The sequence below is a fragment of the Anopheles maculipalpis genome, chromosome 2RL, assembly GCF_943734695.1.
Source record: "Anopheles maculipalpis chromosome 2RL, idAnoMacuDA_375_x, whole genome shotgun sequence".
Taxonomy (NCBI): domain Eukaryota; kingdom Metazoa; phylum Arthropoda; class Insecta; order Diptera; family Culicidae; genus Anopheles; species Anopheles maculipalpis.
This window is the reverse complement of record NC_064871.1, coordinates 62,611,019-62,634,935: the sequence shown is the minus strand read 5'-3', so window position 1 is coordinate 62,634,935 and position 23,917 is coordinate 62,611,019. Positions and strand designations below refer to the sequence as shown.

The 23,917-nt window shown below is 47.5% G+C and overlaps 1 protein-coding gene and 1 pseudogene across 1 annotated transcript in view; one reads left to right on the top strand and one right to left on the bottom strand.

Annotated features, from left to right (window-relative positions):
* LOC126567341 (uncharacterized) overlaps positions 1-4,359 on the bottom strand; it is a 43,486-nt pseudogene extending 39,127 nt beyond the window's left edge.
* LOC126556025 (polyserase-2-like) overlaps positions 1-23,917 on the top strand; it is a 555,659-nt gene that overhangs the window by 447,762 nt on the left and 83,980 nt on the right. The window lies entirely within an intron of this gene.

The following is a 23,917-nucleotide window of genomic DNA, read 5'->3' as shown; positions in this document are numbered from 1 at the left end:
GTAAATGTTTACGTGGGTATTTCGTTACCGAATTATCCACGAAAAGTTTTTCGACATTCACAAAATTTACGAGGATAAAGTTTGTTGTTGTTTATGGTTCATCGTATGTAAACAAACAAAAGTTCACTATCCTCGAAAAATTCAAAAAATCGTTAATGATTTCGAGGAATCATTGACTAATACTAATACGAATGATCGTTTGAAATTGATACGAGGGCTGACAATAAAGTAAGGTCTCCAATTTTTTCTTTTCATAGAAAATGACATTTATTTACAAAAAGCGATACACCGTTGGAAAGGTCAAGGTCTTGGCTACTTTTCTACATAATCGCCTTTTTTTTCCAACACCTTGCGCATCCGCACAATGAACTTGTCTATGCCGGCCGAATACCACTCTCCGTCCGCCTCGCGCAGCCAGGTGTTGACCTCTTTCTGAACCTCCGCATCACTCACTCATCTTCCCTCCGAGATGTTTTTTCAGGGCGGGGAACATGTGGTAGTCACTCGGGGCCACGTCGGGACAATAGGGAGGGTGATCGATGATGTCCCAGCCAAATTTCTTGAGCAGGTCAAGGGTAACGTTGGCTGTGTGCGGGCGCGCGTTGTCGTGGTGAAATTTCACTCCTTTGCTGTTTCGGGCAGAAACTTTGTGATACTGCAAGTTGTTCACAAGGATATGACGGATTGTTTAGCTGCTACACACTCCTCCCAGCTTCTCTTCCAAGTCCCTAATTGTCGCACGGCGGTTTTTGAGCATTTCTGCCTCCACTGCTTGAACAATCGCATCCGAGACCGACGGTCGACCACTTCTCTCCTCGTCGTGAACATTAGTGCGCCCGGAATTGAACTCGTGGCTCCACTTACGCACGTTTTTTTTATGTTTGTACACTTTTCCCCGTAATCTTCAACTAGTTGACGAAGGATTTCAATAGGTGTCACCATTTTCGCACTCAAAAAACGTATTACAGAACGCAATTCGCACTTGGACGCTGACGCGAGGGGTACCTCCATCGTTGACGGCTGCTCGGCCAAGACTGAGCGGTCGGGGAAGCCTCACCCAGCAGCAAAGTGGTAGTGGGGGAACCAAGGAACACGGTGGTGTTGCCAGATTTCGCCTAGCGCGTGATCCGGCGAAGTTGCAGCGTTGGAGACCTTCCTTTATTGTCAGCCCTCGTATATGTCCTTGCTCATAAACCAACAATTTTTAGCGTTATTTTGGAACACACAATCTTTGCGGAGTTGAAATGATACTACATTCGCTCGTTTTGAAATAGAGGAATTCGGTGCTAAATATTTGGTTACTATATAGTATTCCTCAAATTCCGTAAGTCGGTTAACCGCCTGTTGTAGTATTTTCCAACCACTGCTGCAGATTGGCGTGTCGGCTTTCGGTGAGCCACCTCCGCCCAAGAGCCGCCTTCATGACCTAGAGACGGCTCCACCGTTGCCGTCCCCCAATTCTGCTGGCGCTGCTGACTCCGCTGCTGCTGGCCTGGCTGCTGCTGCTGGTTTGACCGCTGCTGCTGGCTAGTTCGCTGCTGCTGCTGGCTTGGCTGCTGCTGTTGCCACTGTCGCTGCTGCTGCTGGGCTGGTCGGGCGTGGTGAGTCGACCGATGGGGTAGCCGTCCGCTTAGCAGGAGTGGACGTATAACGTGTCCGTCCTGACCGCAGGACGTGTCCCTTCTCCTGCGTCTCCATTCTTCGGTGCTGTTCAGCACCTCAATCTGTTCGCACCGACTTCACGCTTTAATTGACTTCCCACACGTCCAAGTCCGGCACCGTCGCGAATATTCGGAAAATGTCCGGAAAATGCGTGACCAAACTCTCCCAATCATCAGCACTTTTCCGACCTAGACGGAAAGTCGACTCTGCGGCAAGCTCAGGAAACACTTTCCCGTCGTTGTGCGTCAAAAACTGAGCGTTTGGTGCAGTGTTGGAAAACTGGTAACTCACCACGTGAGTCACCCGCTATTTTCCCACCTTAACGGAAAGCCGACTCCATGACGAGCTCAGGACACACCTTTCCGTCGAATTCGGGCCAAAATTGAGTGATTGGTGCAAATTTGAAAAATTGGTAACTCACCACGTGAGTTGCCAATGAGTTACTCCAGGCTTAAAGCCCGAGTTCTTGCACGATTTCCAAGTGCAGCACCTTGAACAGCTCGCGCCGGCGTCGCACTTCAATCCAACAAGGTGTCACATGAATAATTTCGGACGGAAAAAAAAAATAAATTAAAAAAAAAATTTCCGCGAAAAACACTTTTCCTGCTGAGGAAATTAGGAAAATCGCTTTTCCGAAGATGGCACTAGACGTGGTTTTCCACCCCGGAGATTTCGTCCCAAGATACCGAGGCGCTATCTCCACTCCTTCCCCGGGAAAATCGCGAAAAACCGATTTTGGTGGGGGTTTTCCGGCTCTAGCGGTGAGGGGGGTGGCGGAAGAGGGGGAGATATTGTTTTCCCCCACTCCTTTCTTCGAGACGCGTCGATTGAGGGGTCGCACGCCCTGTTCGAAGCAATCGGAAAATTGGCCACCCGGGGCCTCAGAAGCCCGCCAGGAATCCGCGGAAGGCCAGGACGGACACAACCCGAAAATCACCGGGTGCTCCACCGGATGTTTCGCCGGAGGAACTCCCGGACGAAAATTTTGAAATCAACGGTCGTTTGGCCACCGGACCACTTTTTTCAGCCGGTGGCCGCCATTTTCGCGGTTTATGTACGCAACTTTGACGGGCCGTAACTTCGTCAATTTTCCACGGATTAGCACGAAATTTTGAACACAAGTTGGTCTCGCTAAACCAAGACTTTTGAGCGTCTTTTATCACCAATAGGATCACTAGCACAAAAGTTATAGCAGTGTCTTTTTTCACTTTTCAAACCACTGTAAATACGCGAACTCCATGAAATCGGTCACTTTTTTTTATGTCCCCGATGCGTCCTGATGGCGCGCATCTTTTGATGTATCGCTTTTCAAAATCGGTTCACAAATAAACTTGTAATAAAGGAAAAACGATCCTGATGTCGTTACAATGTGCAATCCGCGCACAACTATGTTTCAGGTGGAGTTGCTGCTACCGTGCACCGAAAAGAGTGTCTTCGTTTTTCTCCAATCTCTCGCACAAATCCAATACTATCAAGCTAAACTCCAGAAAACGTCAAGCTTTTCACACTCAGCCCTCACACACAATCTCGCACGAACGAGTTCGATCACGTTCGGGACAAACAAATGCAAAGGCTCTCGTCGAACAAGCCTGAATGATTCTTTCTTAGCAAATCGAAAAGTTTAAGTTGCTATCGACACACTGATTGAATCGGCAACACAGATAGTTCGAAACCGTGTCTAAAGTACAGGAAAGATAACTTTTTACTTGATCACAAACACAACACTCCAATCACAACTTTTCTTTCACACACGCCTGTTCAGCTCTCCGGCAGCGCATCCACACCAGTTGAAGACGTAACTTAAAAATCTTATCACGCCTTGTGGTAGCAGCATAATGTTTTTCGCATGGGTCCTCTTCTATAGATAAAGCGGGTTGCTCTCCGTTGTTCTAGATTGTTCTCAGTTTCCCAGAAACGTGGCAGCACAACCACAAATCAAGTGAAGCTTGATTTGTGGTTTTGAGACAAGACCGTTGGCTGGAAACCGAAGTAAGGGAAGTATTCCCGGAGACTGTCCATCCGAAGGACGTTTGAGAGTTATCTTTCGCACTGGGTTTCGGTCGTATTATGGTAATGCTCTAACTCTTCATGGTTTAGTGGTTGAGATCTTACTAACTATACTTTATTTCCTAGTTCGTGCTCCTTCGTCATTCGGCATCTAACCTTATGCTAGCAAAGTGGCTTGTGTCTTATGTTTATAAATAGGGATCGAGAGGACCGCTACAGACGTCTATGCTAACCATGGTCTGCCCTTACCTAGTGTGCGTTTTCTACCAGTTTGCATTTCCCAATGTGCATCACTGCCGATGACAATATTGACCTTGCCTAGAATGTGGAATGATGGGTCTGCTAACGAGGTGGTCGGAAGCTTCCATGTTGTTATGCCGATCAGTACTGTCGGAATATCAGCGAAAGATCTTTGCAAAATCAGTAACTTCATTGAAGTTGAAAACATTTCTGATATTGATTGCAATACAGCGTTGATGGAGTCCTTAACCTGCTGTATCGCTTGACCGATGCCTACGATCGACACGTCAACCTTGGACCGAGTGGTCATCAACTTTCAACCGACATAAAGTTGCACATGGACCCTGAATCCAACAGCGCTTGCGCTTCATGTCGTAAACCATGGTCATCGACCACCAAGAGCAGCACCGTTTCCAGAAACACCGTCTCATCGTCCGAATTTGCAGCCATCCACACTTTCGGACACATATATTGTCATATAATAAGCTACAATGTGTAGCATTGCACGTAGTGCAACGATTTACGGACTTACATGACTATAGATTAGATACGATTTAGCCAATTCATAACTCGTATAAAAGTTTTCAACGTATTATGTTCGCCTCTGGTCAAAGAGTTTCTCTGCAAGATACAGACAAACATTATGCGCCAATCCGGTTTGTCAAATTCCTTCAGCTGATTTACCTGAATAAATTCTCATTGCCCATGTATAGCCATCATTCGAACAAAGTTTGAATAATTTGATTCCGTATTTATGTGCTTTGTTGGGAATATATTGTTTGAAAATGAGTCTTCCAGACAATGGAATCAGCAATTTATCTATAACAATATCCTCACCAGTTGTATACACTTTTTCGTATTTTTCTTGTAATTTATTGAACAATGGCAATATTTTACCAAGCCTATCTTTATGAGTAAAAGTCGAGTTATCTGCAAAATGGATATTGCTCAACAACAATTCAAATAGGTTCAGTGACATCGTGCTGCACGGTAGTTTAAAATCACATAACTCATTTTTCGACCAATACTTAGCAATAGGGCTTACATTCACTAATCCCATCCATAACATTAAACCAAGGAATTGTTTGATTTGTTCAGGATTTGTTGATTTCCACTTCTGCATGCGGCACGCTGGTGTATATCGATATGTTCAACTTTTGTTCCGCGTATCGGTTTGTTTCTTGTACAACCATGTTCACAACATCATCGTCGATGAACAATGAAAAAAACATCATAAGGTGTTATCTCGTCAGATAATTGCATGTTGAGATGGTTGGTTTGTTCAAACGTGAACGATTTTTGTCGACCACCAAATTCATTCCACTGAAAATCATCAAATTCGATTTTCTCAGCACGTTCAATATTTCTTTCTTCTTCCAACTGTAATTCTTGTAAAATTTATTCAATACCACATTCAGCGTCACTTTCACTATCGGATTCAGAACCTGACGAAACAATTACGTTGTACCTACTCTTTTTTGGCTGCATAATATCTTCCTCAAAACAACGTTTGTTTTGGGTATCATTTCTAAATATCTCTTCATCGCTGCTATCTATATCTCTTCATCCAGTTGTAAAGGATTTGTCCATGTTAGTGATCGTTAAAATTTACAAATTAGTTCAGTTTTTAAGTTTTTGAACGGTTGTTGGCAAGTGAAACGAAAAACGAGTAAGCGAAGAGCGATTTACGATTTACGATTTACTACTCAGGCCCAATTGCAAAATCGTTATGCTTTTTCGCTCTGCCTAACTTACAGTTTACATTATCAAAGTTTACCTTATCAAAGCGAGAAATCATGAGCGTATGTGATATGTGAAAGGCTTGTCAGTCAACGTGTTAAGATCTTCGGACAGCTGCGAAGATTGTGGTTCTCGACGCACCCCAAAGGACAAGCAGGTTGCATAGTGTGTGGCTGGCCGAGATACGAGTTCCCTGTTGTTGCTGCATTTACGGCTTTTTTCGGCTTGAGTGAAACCTTTCGCTCGTTGCCGTTGATTCACCTCCAAGTCTTGCGTAAACGTCTGAGTTGACCTGAGAATGATGATGCGATCTTGAAAGATAATATATACTTATTCCTTGATGAATGCGACGAATGTTTTTGCCAAGGCAACATAGTCGAAGGGTGTAGCTTGAAGGGTGTAGCTCATCCCAAGTTGACTGTCATGCTTGTTTTCGTAAATGTTTACGTGGGTATTTCGTTACCGAATTATCCACGAAAAGTTTTTCGACATTCACAAAATTTACGAGGATAAAGTTTGTTGTTGTTTATGGTTCATCGTATGTAAACAAACAAAAGTTCACTATCCTCGAAAAATTCAAAAAATCGTTAATGATTTCGAGGAATCATTGACTAATACTAATACGAATGATCGTTTGAAATTGATACGAGGGCTGACAATAAAGTAAGGTCTCCAATTTTTTCTTTTCATAGAAAATGACATTTATTTACAAAAAGCGATACACCGTTGGAAAGGTCAAGGTCTTGGCTACTTTTCTACATAATCGCCTTTTTTTTCCAACACCTTGCGCATCCGCACAATGAACTTGTCTATGCCGGCCGAATACCACTCTCCGTCCGCCTCGCGCAGCCAGGTGTTGACCTCTTTCTGAACCTCCGCATCACTCACTCATCTTCCCTCCGAGATGTTTTTTCAGGGCGGGGAACATGTGGTAGTCACTCGGGGCCACGTCGGGACAATAGGGAGGGTGATCGATGATGTCCCAGCCAAATTTCTTGAGCAGGTCAAGGGTAACGTTGGCTGTGTGCGGGCGCGCGTTGTCGTGGTGAAATTTCACTCCTTTGCTGTTTCGGGCAGAAACTTTGTGATACTGCAAGTTGTTCACAAGGATATGACGGATTGTTTAGCTGCTACACACTCCTCCCAGCTTCTCTTCCAAGTCCCTAATTGTCGCACGGCGGTTTTTGAGCATTTCTGCCTCCACTGCTTGAACAATCGCATCCGAGACCGACGGTCGACCACTTCTCTCCTCGTCGTGAACATTAGTGCGCCCGGAATTGAACTCGTGGCTCCACTTACGCACGTTTTTTTTATGTTTGTACACTTTTCCCCGTAATCTTCAACTAGTTGACGAAGGATTTCAATAGGTGTCACCATTTTCGCACTCAAAAAACGTATTACAGAACGCAATTCGCACTTGGACGCTGACGCGAGGGGTACCTCCATCGTTGACGGCTGCTCGGCCAAGACTGAGCGGTCGGGGAAGCCTCACCCAGCAGCAAAGTGGTAGTGGGGGAACCAAGGAACACGGTGGTGTTGCCAGATTTCGCCTAGCGCGTGATCCGGCGAAGTTGCAGCGTTGGAGACCTTCCTTTATTGTCAGCCCTCGTATATGTCCTTGCTCATAAACCAACAATTTTTAGCGTTATTTTGGAACACACAATCTTTGCGGAGTTGAAATGATACTACATTCGCTCGTTTTGAAATAGAGGAATTCGGTGCTACATATTTGGTTACTATATAGTATTCCTCAAATTCCGTAAGTCGGTTAACCGCCTGTTGTAGTATTTTCCAACCACTTTGTAACAATTTTTTTAAATGTTGCAGCTGGTTTTCAAACGGGTAGGTGGAAAAGTACGATAATGGGCCAAATCGTTTCACCTCCTCATACAAATGTTGAAGGATATGCACATTACTCACACACATCGTTCGCCGTACACGCTTGGAAAATCCTCAACAAATTTGTTCAGCAATTCTCCTGGAAAACGCCACTTTTACCTATACACGGAAGAGGACAACAACGTTACAGCACAAAACAGTAGCATGTAATGTCTGTACTTGCGATCAGGATGATTTGGTCTCAGCACTACGAATCCGGAATAATGCAGAAAGGACGCACTCTCTGACCATTTCCAAAAATGTGCTTACTTGATAATAGGGCGTATTTTTCGGTAAATTTCTACTGGTAGGTGAATCTTCTCAACATGCTCAGAAATTTGGTTGCATTGATTTGCCGTCCACCGTTGTTTTAACAACGCTCCGTCCCGAAAACCTAAAACCAACTGTTTGGCGACGCCTTGGTCCACACAGTGTAGACGATCTCCTGTTGGTATGTCTTCGATGATGTCAAAGAACTGTAAGTCCACCAACGGAGTTTCCCTTATGCGATGTCTGGGGTACGCATTGTCCCTAAAACTCTTATCCGTACGTTTCGGAGCGTTTGTGCCAGGAAAAGTCATGGTACGTCCTGTCTTACTATATTTTCCTTTGACGGTACTTTTCATACAGCTCTCATATCCGGTGTGGCCTTTAATTCCTGTGGGAATAAAAATGTAAAAAAGATACCAAACAATAAACTATATTATTCGAAAGCTATTGTAGTGTATATCACCGGTTTTTTCAAATTTTCAATTTTTACCGAAAGCTTAAACCGCGTGCTCTTCTTGATAGTTTGCAACTGATTTTTTTTTTCATGTAACCCATTGGCTCTCAACCCGTTTACGTCACACGCTCGACGAGTTGACGTGTAAGTTTCAATAACCAATTGAAGTCGCCGTAATTCACTCAACATATTCCCCGCGTTGTAATAATAAATTCAATTTTCACGATATAGGTAATAAACAAATTTCAGAGATAGCTCGTTTGTACTTTGGCACCTTGTGAGTACTACTTTTTTATTTGCTGACCGTCATCAGAACTACACTTTGGAATTCACCGTGCGAGTTGGTCTCTTCGCTTGGACGTACCGGGAACGAATGATTTTTTTATCCGGTGCGCCACCGAACGTCTAACGTCTAACGTCTGATGTTGCCTGCCTCACAACGGTTGCTGGTAACGGTCATCTAACCGCTAACCCGAGGTCGCTACATTACCCCCCTCTTAGACCGATGTCATCGGGTGCGCAAAGGGATGGTTACCTTCCGCTGTGATCTGGTGACACCGGTCGATACGCCCTTGTCCTTGTGTCGTAAGATAGGCGGTGGCGGGGCGTTGCTGGTGGTTGCGTCGGTGCATTGTAGCGACGGCGTGCATGTTGGCGGCGTGCGTGTTAGCGGCATGCGTTTACGGGACGTTACCGGTTGCTCGGGTAATGGCAACGGGACGTCGAAGGGTACTCTGGAAGCGACGTCCGAGACGTCGGCGTGTCGTGCCCAAGGTTGGTTAGTAGCTGTTCGTCGCGGGGAAGATGCTGCAGCGTTGAACCAACTTCATCGCTCGTATATGCCGGCTTCAGGCGGTCGATGGAAATCAATGCCGGCTGGCCATGCAGGAGTATCTGAAATGACTTAGGATTTCGTGTAAGGATCTGAAACCGACCGTAGTAGGGTGTTGTCAGTGCAGGTCGGACGGTGTCGTTGCGAACGAAAACATGTGTGCATTTGCTCAGATCCGGGGAAACAAACGCGGTTCGGTCGGAGTGCCAGGCGGTTCTCGTTGTTCGGATGTTGTTCATCGCTTCCCGTAGCGTTCTGACGAATTCGGACTGATCAGATACTGATGGTAGCGGCTTCTCGTTGAAGAACTCCGCTGGTATGGTGAGTGTCGTTCCATATACTAGTTCGGCTGGCGAGGCACTGATGTCACTTTTGAAGGTAGTCCGTAGCCCGAGAAGAATTAGTGGCAGATACTCGCTCCAACGAGAGGTGTCCTTGCAGCATATTGCAGCTTTCAGGGTACGGTGCCATCTCTCGATCAACCCGTTCGCCTGCGGGTGGTAGGCGGTCGTCCGGATATGTTTGGTCCCCAAGACTTTCGCTAGCTCTTTGAACAGCGAGGACTCAAACTGTCGTCCCTGGTCGGTGGTGATGTTGGACGGAACTCTGAATCGAGCGATCCTATTGTACAGCAGCGCTGATACAATGGTAGACACGGTGATGTCCGGGATCGGCACTGCCTCGGGCAGCGAGTAAAACGGTCTATTATCGTCAGGCAGTAACGGTTGCCGTTGCTAATAGGAAATAGTCCGATGAGGTCGACATTTATGTGGCTGAACCTCGACGTCGTCGCGGGATATGGCAACAACGGACTTTTCGTGTGCCTCCCTACCTTCGCTCGTTGACAGGCGAGGCAATTCCTGGCAAACTCTTGAGCGTCTTTGTTGATCCCCAGCCAAACGAATTGTTCAGTCATTAGCTTGGCTGTAGAGCGCGTTCCCGGATGGTTCAGATCGTGCACGGCTTGCAGTATTTGTTTCCGGAATGATTTCGTGATGTAGGGCCGAATAATCCCACCAGGGCAGTCTGCGTAGAGCGACTTTCGGCTTCCTGGAATAGGAGTCTTCTGTAGAAACAGGTCCGTCCCTTTCTTTCCCTCGAGTATCTCGGTGAGTTCAGGATCTCGGGCTTGTTCCACTGCTTAACGTTCGAAGTCGATGGTGGCCGACGCATGAACCGTTTCCACGCGTGAGAGGAGGTCGGCGGTGACGTTTTCCTCTCCTGCGACGTGTCGGATGTCTGTGGAAAACTGCGCAATGAAGTATCGCGCAGCATCGTTGTGTATCTGCCGGAAAGCGTAGGTTTGGCGGTCGTAGGTGGAATAGTTGCGTTGCGGTTTCTCAAATTTCTTTGAGAAGAAGCCTAGAGGTTGTAACTCACCATCGACGCATTGGTGGAGCACGGCTCCCGCGGCGAAGTCGGAGGCATCCGTCCACAAGGAGAGCTCTGCGTTCGCCACAGGGTGTGCCAACAGTGCAGCGCATTGTAGCTGTTCCTTGCATTTATCGAACGCAGCAGAAGCCTCGGTTGTCCAAGTAAGTGGTGTTTTGTTTTTCCTCTTGTTCCCCGGGGTCATCTCGAGCAGGATGCCTTGCGTTGCTAGCGCCTGCGGTAGGAAGCGTCGATAATAGTTGATCATGGCGAGGAACTTCTTCAGCTCCATCACGTTCGTCGGCTTACTCATCTCGCTGATTGCTTTGACCCGTTCCGGTAGAGGACGTATTCCTTCGGTGCTGACCAAGTGTCCGAGGAAAGAAATTTCACTCTTGTAGAACTCGCACTTAGCCGTATTGATGGTCAAATGATGCTTTTCCAACCGCTGGAACAATTGGCGAAGATGCTCGTGATGCTCTGCTTCAGACGGCGAAGCGACGATCATGTCATCGATGTATGGGAAGACAAAATCAAGCCCACGTAGAACGTCGTGGATGAGGCGTTGGAACGTTTGTGCGGCATTTCTCAATCCGAAGGGCATGGTCGTGAACTCGAACAAACCGAAAGGCGTCGTAATTGCCGTTTTCGGTATGTCATCCGGGTGTATTGGGATTTGGTGATAGGCCTTATGAAGGTCAACCTTGGAAAAGACGGTATTCCCCTGTAGGTGCATATTAAAGTCCTGTAAGAACGGTAGCGGATAACGGTCTGGGATTGTCTTCGCGTTTAAGGCACGGTAGTCGCCACAAGGACGCCATGTTCCGTCTGCCTTCTTTGTCATATGAAGAGGGCTGGCCCAGCTACTGTTCGAGGGGCGGCACACTCCAAGTTGCACCAAACACTCAAATTCTGCCCGAGCTGCGGCGTACTTCTCCGGGGACAGTCTTCGAGGTCGTGCGAAGGTCGGTTGACCGATGGTCTCGATACGATGCATGATCTCCGATTGTAGAAAGGTCCCAGGTGTAGTCAACGCGGTTAATCTGGAGAATTCCTTCAACAGGGTAGCGATGGGTGACGTCGAATCGCACACTTTAACGGTTGGCACCTGAAGAGTTCGGTCCGGAACACCAGGGGTTCGTAGTTTGGTTAGTGCGTCCACGAGACACTGGTTCCGAAGATCAACCAAGAGAGGTGAAAATGCTGGAGGAAATCGGCTCCGATGATCGCGGTTCCTACGTCAGCGATCACGAAGTTCCACATAAAGGCTCGTCGGAGACCAAGGTCGAGGGTGTAAAGAGATTCTCCATAAACTTGGATCGGGGTGCTGTTTGCGGCGAACAATCTTACAGTGGTTGGTTTACACGGAATAGAGCTGTGCTGTCGAGGAATCACGGAGACGTCGGCGCCGGTGTCGATGAGAATCTGCTTGTTCGTCTTGTGGTCCTTTACCATGAGCCGATAGCTTGGAGACGCGAGGGCATGGACCTTCTGCCCGGCCTCCCCGTCGGCTAGTCACGAGGAGGTGGATGGCGTGGTGCTTCCTTGTGCTCGGTCCTTGAAGGAGCAAGGAGCTCGGCAGTTGCGCGCTACATGACCGTACCGCTCGTGGTAGTAGCACAGCTTCCCAACAGATGGATTAACGGAACGGTTCACCTGGCGTGGGCGAGAACGTGCACGAGGTCGTACGCGCACCGGGTTGTTGTCTCGGCTAAGCACCTCCTCCAATCGGTGGCTCAACTCAGCTACCTGTCGTGAGAGCCGCTCCACTTCCTCGTTTCGCACTTCGGATACGGTTTGGTAAGGGCCGGTGCGGTGATATAACGCGATGCAGTCCATTACTGAGTCGGCTACTCTCACCTTCTCTTCGATGTTTGATGAAGCAGCGATTACCGCAGACTGCACATAAGGTGGCAGCCGTCCAACCCAAAGGTCTACTAGCATGGAGTCTGTCATCGCTCCGTGGGCGGTGCGTCGCATCTCGGACAGTAGTTGTGACGGTTTCCGATCCCCAAGACTACTTTCTGTTAACAGTCGATGTAGCCGGCTCCGCTGCGACTCTTCAAAATGTAGTACGATGGCTCTTTTAGCGGCTTCGTAGCGGTCGTTACTCTCGAGAAGGTGACGAAGCTCAGGAAGAATTCGAATAGGGATGCGCGTCTTAAGGATGTTGAAGCGTCGAGTATGTTGATTCGACGGAATATTCCCAGCGTCAAACCAGTTTTCCAAGGCAAAGAAAAATGTATGGATATCAGCGGTATCCAACTCGGGTGGTTTAAGCTGCATGGCGTTCAGCGCCTCTACTTGGAAATCAGGCGAATCGGTAGAAGCGTCACACGCGGCTGGCGAACACACATTAAAAGAAGTCGGGACTGGTGCTGCGATGGCGGGGCTAGCAGCTACACCGAGATTTGCAGCCGGTCTCTCGCGATTGTTCGGACTGTGTATCATCCTTTCATTAGGGTTAGTGGTAAAAAAGGGTGGATCTTACCTTAATCGTAGCGTAATCCAGTCGGGGGTCTTGGCGTTGAATGCGGTGCACGAAGAACACGAAGAAAAATCTCGTTCAATGTCGGTGTAGGTTGACGAGCTGAAGAAAATGGCGGCTTCTCACTCGCGGATGGGTGTGCACGGACACGTCCGTCGATGGCTGCGTTGATCCGCGTCCTGTTGGATACCCACGAATTCGGCGACGACGGCTGCGTTGTACGTTTCGGAAAAGCTGTGCTTTTGAAACGGTGATGGCGGTGGCTCGACGGTGAGCCGTGGGAATTTTGCAATGGCGACGGCGGAATACGGAGCAGCGGAGGGTATCGCTGCTGTACCCGTGGTAGCTGGTACGGTTCGGGAAGCGGTGCTTTGAACGATGCTGGCGTTGGCTCAACGGTAAGCCTGGCAAATTCGAAAATGGTGGTCTCGGTTGGAGAATTTGCGTGCGCAACTCGGCGTCAGTGTCTTCCCTCTCGGTCGCACACGCTGATGATGGCGCTCCCAAAAGAATGTTCGAGAACACTACCAGTGGAGATTGTCGTCGGTTCGTTTCTCCGAATTTACCATGTCGATTGCATCAGCCGTCAATTGTTCGACAGCGACACACGTGGTTTGTGATGGTATGCGTGTGCTCGCTGTATAAGTACGCCACGGCGTGGGTCGAATTCCCGGTATCCTGCGATTGTTCGGTTCGTGCAGGGACGCTCCGTGGGTGACGAAATGTGTTGCACCTTCACGGCGTCGCTGCGTTGGCCAACGCTTTCCAGTGGAAACGGTGTTGGTTTTTTGGTTGACCTTTTACGCTGCGTTAGCGGGGAGCACCTCGAACCGTTCACACACGATGCACTTAGCGCGGCAGGATGTAACTGGGCGCGAGTCCAATATGCTCTAGAGTCGATGCTTGCGGAATGTGCGAGGCACGTTCGAACGCGTTTTTGCACGGAACAATGAGCTCAGAAGTATTCCTCACACACACTCTGCACGTATACACTTGCACGTACAAAATGGAGGACGCCTGGCACTAAACGTCGCGGTTACGCGTGGAACGAGAGCGATAATACGGAGGTTGATCGCAAGATAATTCCTTTGACGATCACGTCGGGGTCACCAGTTTTAGCACCTTGTGAGTACTACTTTTTTATTTGCTGATCGTCATCAGAACTACACTTTGGAATTTACCGCGCGAGTTGGTCTCTTCGCTTGGACGTACCGGGGACGAATGAATTTGTTATCCGGTGCGCCACCGAATGTCTAACGTCTGATGTTGCCTGCCTCACAACGGTTGCTGGTAACGGTCATCTAACCGCTAACCCGAGGTCGCTACAGTACTCTCCTCGATTTGTTCTCACGGTAACTACTCTTGTAATTCTATCTTGCCCAGGATGTATTTGCACAATTCTACCTAGAGGCCCTAGATTTGTGTTTTATCGTTCCATTTTGATCTATTTTGAAGTTCTGGTAGATATTCTGACGACCACTGTTTCCAAAATTGTAACATAGTTTGAACGAACTGCCATCTAGACAATGTGGATACTTTATGATTTAAGAACGACGGTTCTGATATAGACCGTATTTCTTTCCCAATAAAAAAATGCGCTGGAGTCATAGTTGATAAATCATTCGGATCATATGAACACGGTACTAGTGGTCTCGAATTAAGCACTGCTTCAATTTGCGTAAGCGTGGTTTATAGCTCTTCGTAAGACAGTTGGTGTCCACCGACAACTCGAATCAAGTGATGCTTCACTTGCTTGACACATGCCTCCCAAATTCCACCGAAATGAGGACTCCTCGGAGGAATGAATGACCACTGGATCCCATGGTTGTTGCATTCATTGATGATCATCTGTGCGTTAGCTTCATTGGAAAACATATTGACCAAGTCTTCCAGCTTGTTCCTGGCTCCAACAAAGTTTGTGGCGTTATCTGAAAATGTTCTAACAGGTAACCCTCTTCGACTGATGAACCGGCGCAAAGCAGCTAAAAACGCATCTGTAGATAGATCGGAAACGAGTTCGATATGGATTGCACTAATACTCATGCACACAAACAAGCTTACATACGCCTTCGTAATCAACGGTTTCCTTCCAGATGTGTATGATTTCACCCCGAATGGTCCAGCAAAATCTATACCAGTGTGATGAAAGGCTGGTGCAGGTTGCACCCGATATGATGGCAGATCACTCATCAATTGTGCAGTGCTGGCTGGATTCGCTCTAAAACACGTAACACACTTAGCTATCACCTTGCGGATTGTTGATTTCACTCTCAATTGCCAGTAACGCTGTCTTATCACTGTCAAAAGTCCTCTTTGTCCGAGATGCAAATTAGTGTGTTATGTAATTGTCTCACAAGACTTTCGACCACAGGATGATGTGCTCGTAGCAACATTTGATGACGACTATCATACGGAATACATGCTCTTTTAATTCTTCCACCGACTCTTATCATGCCATCAACAGAATCAACAAAAGGTTTTAAATTAGCCAGTTTATGTTTTGAGGACACTTCATCTACCGCTTTGAAAATGTCAGGAAATGATTCTTGTTGAATGCACCGTATTATCAATTTCAACCATCTAACTCATTCATGGATAATTGTCCTTTTGGGAGCGCTCACTTTGCGACCGCGTATGCCCGTACTAACCGCAATATCAGGCCGCGCATACACCGACAAGTACAAAAGACCACCAACAAAACTTCTATACTGGATTTTGTAGTATCGTGGTTTAGCACGTCCGGATCCTTTCTCGGTCTCCACAAAACTAACTCTTTATTCATTTCTAGTCCATCGATGGCGAGGAATCATCCGCCATCAAGGCCGGGATAACGGAATGGCGGACGACGGCGTGGGACCGTCAGCGGTTCCGGATTCTGCTGCAGCAGGCAAAGTCTTTTACGAAGTTTTTTAAATAACTTGGCTCTTGTGTAGCTCGCCTATCTCTTTGTAGCTCCTGTTCTTTTGATTCGAATGAATGGTTGAGGTGATCCGTCCTTGAGGTGGCCGCAGGTAATGGGGTATTATTTACACTTGTAGATTTCTTTTCTTCCTAATGAGCAGGTGTTTTCAGCAGCATCAACTTTAATAAATGAGTGAGCTTAATTCCTGTTTCTTTGCAAGCTACTATTATATAACCTCCTTTCCTTTTTACTACTATGTATAATTTGGGACCAAAGTTTGCAGACACACTTTTGAAAGTTTTGAAGGGTTTTTTTTTCAATAGAACCTCATCTCCTTCGGCTATAGGGTTAGTTTTTGTATTTCTACGTTTAGCTGCGTATATTTTAATTTTTCTTTTGATTCTCTGTCTCTGTCCGCTTTTTCTTCATCTACAATTTTCGGTTTGCAAATTGATAGAAGTCTATCACGAATAATCTATGACAAAAGAATTTCTGATGGAGTTCTTAAGGTGGTTGAATGTGGGGAAGATCGATATATCAAAAGATATTTGTTTAACTTTTCGACCCAATCGGTATTCATTGATTGGCTAATAGTTAATCTTTTTAATAAAGAACGATTCTGTCTTTCGACTTCGCCATTCTGCCAATAGGGTGTTGTGCTAACCAGTTTAGTTTTAGTACAAAATTATTTAAATTCGTCACTAGAAAACTGAGGACGCTGCCTGCGATGATAGTTAAAGGTAATCCAATACGAGCAAATATTTGGTGTTTACCGTGTAATAGTTTCGAGTCGATTTTTTTTTCATTATTTTTACTTCTATATATCGACTAAAATAATCGACAACAACTAGCAGTGAGTGCCCAGAAGGAAGCGGTCCGAGGAAGTCGAAAGCTACATGTTGCCATGGTGCAAATGGAAATTCCCTTCTTTTCATAGGTTCGGGTGCAGGTGGTACAGATACCATCATACATCCATTGTAATTTCTTATGTAGTTTTCTACCTGTTGATCTAATTTTGGCCAATTAGATCCAGGAAGCTACGAGCCTCTTCTTCTTTCGGTTTCCTAAATTTGTTGATCGATTCTACTTTATCGTTATCTGGTTTAATTTCATTTGCTGATAAAATGTGTCCTAAAAGCTTTGTTTGCCGTATTCCGTATGAGTACTTTTCTGAATTCAAAAGTACATTCCACTCTACTAAACGATGGAGAACCTTCTTCAGCCTTGTATCATGCTGTTTCTGGTCACATCCATGAACGATTATATCGTCGATGAAATTCAAACAGCCTTCGCAGCCGGTCAAAATTAGGTTCTCCTGTGCTCCTCTACGCCTCGTGCCAAACGGGTCTCTGACCAGCAACTTCTTGGTGGAGCATGAGCCTGGCATCCTCATCACGTGCTCCAGCCAACGTACCCTTCCGGCTTTGACTACCGTCAGGATATCAGTACCGCCAAACAGCTCAGCTAGCTCGTGGTTCATTCTCCTTCGCCACTCGGCCTGCTCGCTCCCACCGCCAACGATAGTCCTTAGCACCCGCCGTTCGAAAATGGCGAGTGCATTGGCGTTCTCCGTTAGCATAGTCCAAGACTCGTACCCGTAAAGGACTACCGGACGTATCAAGGTGCGGTAGATCGTGCATTTCGTGTGTTGTTGGAGTCTTCTGGATCGCAGGAGTTTGTGGAGTCTTCGGATTTCGCTGCTTACGTTTTTGTCCGAAGTTACGATCGTACCAAGGTAGCAGAACTCCTCTACCACCTCGAAATCGTCGCCGTCAACTGATACTCTGCTTCCGAGTCGAGCTCTATCACGGTCAGAGCTTCCGGCAAGCAGGTATTTTGTCTTCGTCGCATCTCAATCCAATTCTATTGGCCTCGCGTTTTAGTCGGGTGCACGCCTCGCACACCGCCGCTGTTGTCCGTCCGATGATTTCGATGTCATCCGTGAAGCCAAGGAATTGGAGAGATCGGGTGAAAATCGTGCCCCGGATGTCGAAGCCCGCGCTTCGCATGACACCTTATAGAGCGATGTTAAACAACAAACAGGAGAGTCCGTCTCCTTGCCTCAGACACCGGTGAGATTCGAACGATTCCGACAGCATGCTCGAAACTCTCACCTTGCACTGCATCCCGTCCATATTGGCCTTTAGCAGCCGTACTAGCTTCCCACGAAATCCGTACTGCTGCATGGTGTTTTCCATAATTCGGTCTGATCTATGGTATCGTAGGCCGCCTTGAAGTCAATGAACAGGTGGTGCGTAGGGATCTGGTGCTCCCGGCATTTTTGGAGGATCCGCTGTATAGTGAAGATTTGGTAGGTTCGATTTGCCTCCAACAAATCCAGTTTGGTAGCTTCGGACGAAATCTGTAGCAAGGGGCTCCAGTCTGCAGAAAAGTATTCGGGACTAGACAATTGGGTGGCTATGACATTTTATTTAGAATCCCCGTCAAATTCTCCTGATACCACGCTTGGACGGTGCCGGAGTCACAACCTTCTCCAAAACCTCGGTTTTGTAGTACGCGGCGTTAATTTTGACGTTTTTCTCAATAAAAACCAATAGGAGTTTCCAATGCCTGGATACGGCCCCCCAAATCATCACCGACGCGGCATTCTGGAACCGTAGGATGTTCATTTGGGACGGGGGGATGCTGGCCAACATCGGCGCCCACAATCGATCATTTTGAACATTGTGCGGCTGTTCTTGAAAACGAAGAGTTGGTTATAGGAAAACACGAACTCCTGACCTGGGTGCCGCGAAAGTATCAATTTGCTTCTGCCCAGCCTCTTCTTTGCAGCTTTCGTTACTCCATGTACTTTACATTTCTTGCACGACTTGTACCTTAGGCCCTTCGTCATAATAGTGTGAGTGGTCCCGAATGACACATTCAGGTCAGCAGCAGTCTTCCGGATCGAGCGGATCATTTTTCAACGGATCCGCTTCCTCACCAGTTTCATGACTGCTGGCGTTCTCGCCGAACGCGGTCTCCCGGATCTTGTATGGTCCATGGTCGGGCCCATCCCCGGTACCGACGGATGGTAGTATAAATAAAATTTCGCTTTACCCCGTGAGATTTCAACCGCTGGAATATGTCGCCGGGCTGCTTACCTCCCACACACAGTTTTACTAAAAGATCGCAGTACTCTTTCATCGTGCACAGTCTAACTGTCACACACTAAGTGACAGTTGGCCGACACCACGTGCAACGGTTAGCCTATACAAGATACTAAAGTTGACAAAAATATTAACACACAGAATACACAGAGTGCACAGGGGAATCAGATTTGCACAGAGTACAAAGGAGTGTGCACATACACAGGGGAATCGTGCCTACTACGGACTCCAAAAACTCCTGCGATCCAGAAGACTCCAACAACACACGGAATGTACGATTTACCGCACCTTGATACGTCTGCACCTTGGACGCATAGTCGCACCTTGGACTATGCTGACGGAGGACGCCAATACACTCGCCATTTTCGAACGGCGGGTGTTAAGAACTATCGTTGGCTGATATCCTGACGGTAGTCAAAGCCGGAAGGATACGTTGGCTGGGGCACGTGATGAGGATGCCGGACTCATGCCCCACCAAGAAGTTGCTGGTCAGCGACCCGTTTGGCACGAAGCGTAGAGAAGCACGGCGAACTCGTTGGCTGAATCAAGTGGAGTCTAACCTGTCGGAGATCTGATGCAGCCGTGGATGGAGGACTGCAGCCATAGACCGAGTTTCCTGGAAATTGATTGGAGTCCTGGTCATGTCGACACGACGTGCTCCATCCTGAGCAGGCCAAGAAGAAGAAGAAGAAGACACACTCGAACTTATTGAACACCCTGTAGATTAGCTGCAGAGGATTTTTTTATATTCAGTTATTTGAAATCAATTTCAAGTGTAACAAATTCATATTTATAAAAAAAAACATCAAATTTATTTCTTACGCTGCATCGATGTTCATTTTCTTCATACCTGGTGAAAAGGATTCTTTACATCTAACCGAGAGAAAACATTTGCTTTCGCTAATTGGGGAAGAACATCTTCCAAGGTTGGTAAGGGATGGTTCTCTCTTTCCATCGCTTCGCTAGCTCGCCGCATGTTTACGCAAATGCGAATGGCATTATCTCCTTTTGGGACTACCACTACTGGAGATATCCACTTCGCTAGCTCGTTTACTTGTTCAATAAATCCTTGATCCAGTAGTTCGTCCACCAGCTCCTTTTTGTCCACCAGCTTTTCTAATGCTATTGGTATACGGCGTTACGGTTGGGCTACTGTTATATCATCGGGTTTGATAGGCAAATCCAGGACGATATTATTAATGGTTCCCAATTTACTTTCTTTTTTTTCAACTGCATTTACTGGTATGCTTATTTTCAAAATGCCCATGAAGGTGGCAGTATTGCGACCGATTAGTCTTTCCGTCTCCTTCTACGACGTAAAAATCGGCAAGTGTTTTAGCCATGCCCAGTGAGATCGTAGCTGTAAACATGCCCATCAGTGACAAAGACTGTCCCCCATATGCCTTGAGGTTAAGTACAGTTTCGCGTCGTTGATTTGTCATGTGAACATTTTCCGATTTTATATCCTCCCATGTTACCTTGCTGATTAAATTGTGCTTGCATCCAGAGTCTATTACTGCGGTTAACGCTACACCCCCAACGTTACATTTTACTTCGATGTTGTTGCCTGAGGTAGTTAAATGAAAAACATATTCTGTGTTTTCATAGGCAATATGGTTTACAATACTTGGTTCTTGATCTTCTTTGTTATTTTTTGTGGTGTAGTTGCGGTCCTCCTTTGAATACGTGTTTCTTGTAGTTTGACTGCTTGGTGCGGCATTTCTTTGCAAAGTGGTTTCAGCTACCACATTTGTTACACAATTTTCCTTTTGTTGGACATTTGTTTTCTTTTGCAATGTGTCCTGAATATCCACAACGATGACACTTCCGTGTACTTGATTAAAAAAAAAATCGAAAATTCCTTTTATTACCATATTGAGGTTCTTCGATTGTATGCACCTGATGAACTGGTTCTTTGTTATCATTGATTTTTGTTTGTTGTAATGATTTTTCTTGATACGTGACAGTTTCATCATTTTTTGCAATTTTCAATGACCTGATCTTTAACGTATTCTTCCATCTTGTCTCCAAAACCACAACGGTCTGCTTGGACGCGCAATCTCATAAAAGATAAAAGATTCGAAACTCTATCCGGATTTCTGTTTGACTTGACGCAACAGATGTCGTACATAAGTTGGGCTTTGTTTTGGAAGATAAAAATTATTCAGTCTGGCAATTGCTTCTTGGTTAGCCGCCTTATTCGGGGTGTATCTTTCTTAATTTGCAAGTGCCCCGCATCTGTCGGTGTTCGGTAATTCCGGTAAAGAATCAAATATTTGCTGCACATTTGAGCTACCAAAATGTAGTCGAAGGTCCTTTTTCCAATCGTCATCGTCGATTCGAAAATATTTCGAACGATCTAATTTACTTTTTCCATTCCACAACTTTCCTTCTTTCCACGCAGGACCACATGCTCTGTCAGCGAGACAGGACATGTTGCTGTGGAAAGCGAAGGAACTTTTGAGCCGCGATTGGTCGGTCGTAAAAAGCGCCATCTCGGACGCCTGTTTTAGCCAGTGAGTAAACTTTCTCATTGCCGGGAATTCCACCATGAGAAAAGGGACCCAGATTAGCGAGATCCTAATCGCCTTATCGAACATTGAGCCAAGCAGTTCAATGATTTTGATGGTGAGGTAATCCTGACTCTAAACGGCCTTCGTCGATCTCAGTGCTTCAATAGCACTAAGGCTATCAGTGAAAATGAAATACTGGTCCGAAAGTCTCGCTGCTATCATCAATAGTGCGTACAAGATTGCTGCTAGTTCAGCGATGTAAACACTACATTTTTTTTTTGTTAACAATTCAGGAATATTTATTGAACATTAAATGCTTATAACTATTCCCACTCCCCTTTCCTGTCCCCGTTCCCGTCAGGGGCTGGGTGACAGGTGTTGTTCAATGTGGCATAGCCTTTATTCGTCAGAACGGTTTCCGTTGTATTTCTCACTGTTCCATTTGGTTATGGACTCGCATTAACGCATATAATCTTACCGCACGCTTCCACCGCAATTTCCCCCTTTCACTATGGTTACCTACATTAACGACCAGAGGTGGTCGCTTCAGTAAGGGAAGCTTCTTCATCTGCCGTTAAGGGCTCGCGTAGCCCTTGGTTGGATATCGCAACCCCTCGAGCAGCTGCTCTCCGCATCTGCTCCGTTTCGCGTCTCCGTACGCGCCGCCGGATGATATCTGCCTCCGTAGGCGGCGCCCGGCTTCTACGGCTCCAGCCGGGGGGGACTGGTGGTATCGTCCCGGAACGCATCCGTTCCCTCCAAGCCCGCTGCATGTATAGTCGGCGCTCGTGCCTCTGGCGAATGGTACCCGGAGACGGGGGACGCCCTCGATTCCGACGTGGAATGGGAGGGGGTGCCGTTCCAGCTGCTTCCGCCTCGGCTGCCATCCGCAGCACCTCTTCGTCACGCGCACGCGCTGCTTCCGCCACTGCTGCCGCCAACCGGACATCAGCTCGAGCAGCTGCACGTTGCCGAGATTGTCCCCTTCGTGCCGTCCGCACGCGGTTCGCCCGTGTTTGTTCAGGAGACACTGGAGACGCTGCCTCCTCCTCACCCTCGTCGACTAACTCGGAGGAAGGTGCTCGAGTGTTTAAAAGCACCTCATCCTCCCGCCAGATCTGCTGAAGGACCCTCGTGATCCTTCTTGCGGCCTCTTGTATGGAGCTCCATTGGGCCGGGCTCTCCAACAGCTTCATACCCAGTTTGTCAGGATGAACTGGGTCATCCGAGCCGAACCCAAGAAGCTCTTCTCTTATCTCTGCGAAGACCTCGCACTCGAACAGGACATGTGCCACCGACACAACCGAACCAGGGCACCGAGGACACTCTGGGGTGGGGACAAAACCGCAGACATGGAGATACTCACGGAAGAATCCGTGTCCCGTGAGTATTTGTGAGAGGTGAAAATCCACCTCTCCATGTCGCCGTCCCACCAACTGGTGCAGGTCAGGAATGTCACGTACCGACTGGCCGTCGGTGCTGCAGCCGCCAGGTCCCACGACCGCTGCCATTCCTGCATAGAGACCATTCGCTCCGATAATCTAACTTCCTTCCTGCTGGTGCCAGGGGCAACTAGGAGCCTCCTGTGGCATCTTGCGTCCTCTTGTATTAGCAGCCTGTACGGCAAGAGGCCTGCTAATACTACGTTGGTCTCATACGCCACCGACACGAAAGAGCTGGTAACACCCCGTGCAAGAGGCTTTTGCACTTGTGCCAGCTTCCGTCGGCACCACTGAGTTCCCGTTGCTTCCGACCAGACAGGGGCGGCGTATCGGACTATCGACTCCGCAACTGCTGCCATCAGCCGACGCTTCGCCACTTGGGGGCCACTGTGGTTCCTTATGACTGAGGACACCACACCAACCACACGGAGAGCTTTCGACGTGACCATCTCCACATGCGGTTTCCATGACAGGTGGTCATGGAGTCGGACACCCAAGTACCGTATCGATTGCTGTGTTCTGCACTCGACGTCGCCGACACGGAACGGTACTTAAAGCCGACCTCGTCGGAGACTGGAGATAAGAACTCCCTCCGTCTTCTCGGGTGCCAGCTGAAGATGATGACGGTTCATCCAGCCTGCGATGCGATCCTTCGCTTCCTCGGCAACCGATGCGGCCTCTTCCGGAGTGCAGCCCTCAGCTAACACCGCGATATCATCCGCAAAACCGATGATGCTCGCACCCTCCGGGAGCTCGACCCGCAACACGCCGTCATACATGACGTTCCACAGTGTTGGTCCCAGGATGGAACCCTGTGGAACGCCCGCAGTCACCCGGCGTGTGACGGGCCCGTCTGCGGTGTCATAGTCGAGCTCCCGGTCGGTGAAGTAGTCTTGGAGGAGACGTCTCAGCTTCACCGGAACTCCCTTTTCACGAAGGGCCTCCGCAATCGATTGCCAGTTGGCGGTGTTGAACGCGTTACGGACGTCAAGCGCTACCACCAGGAGG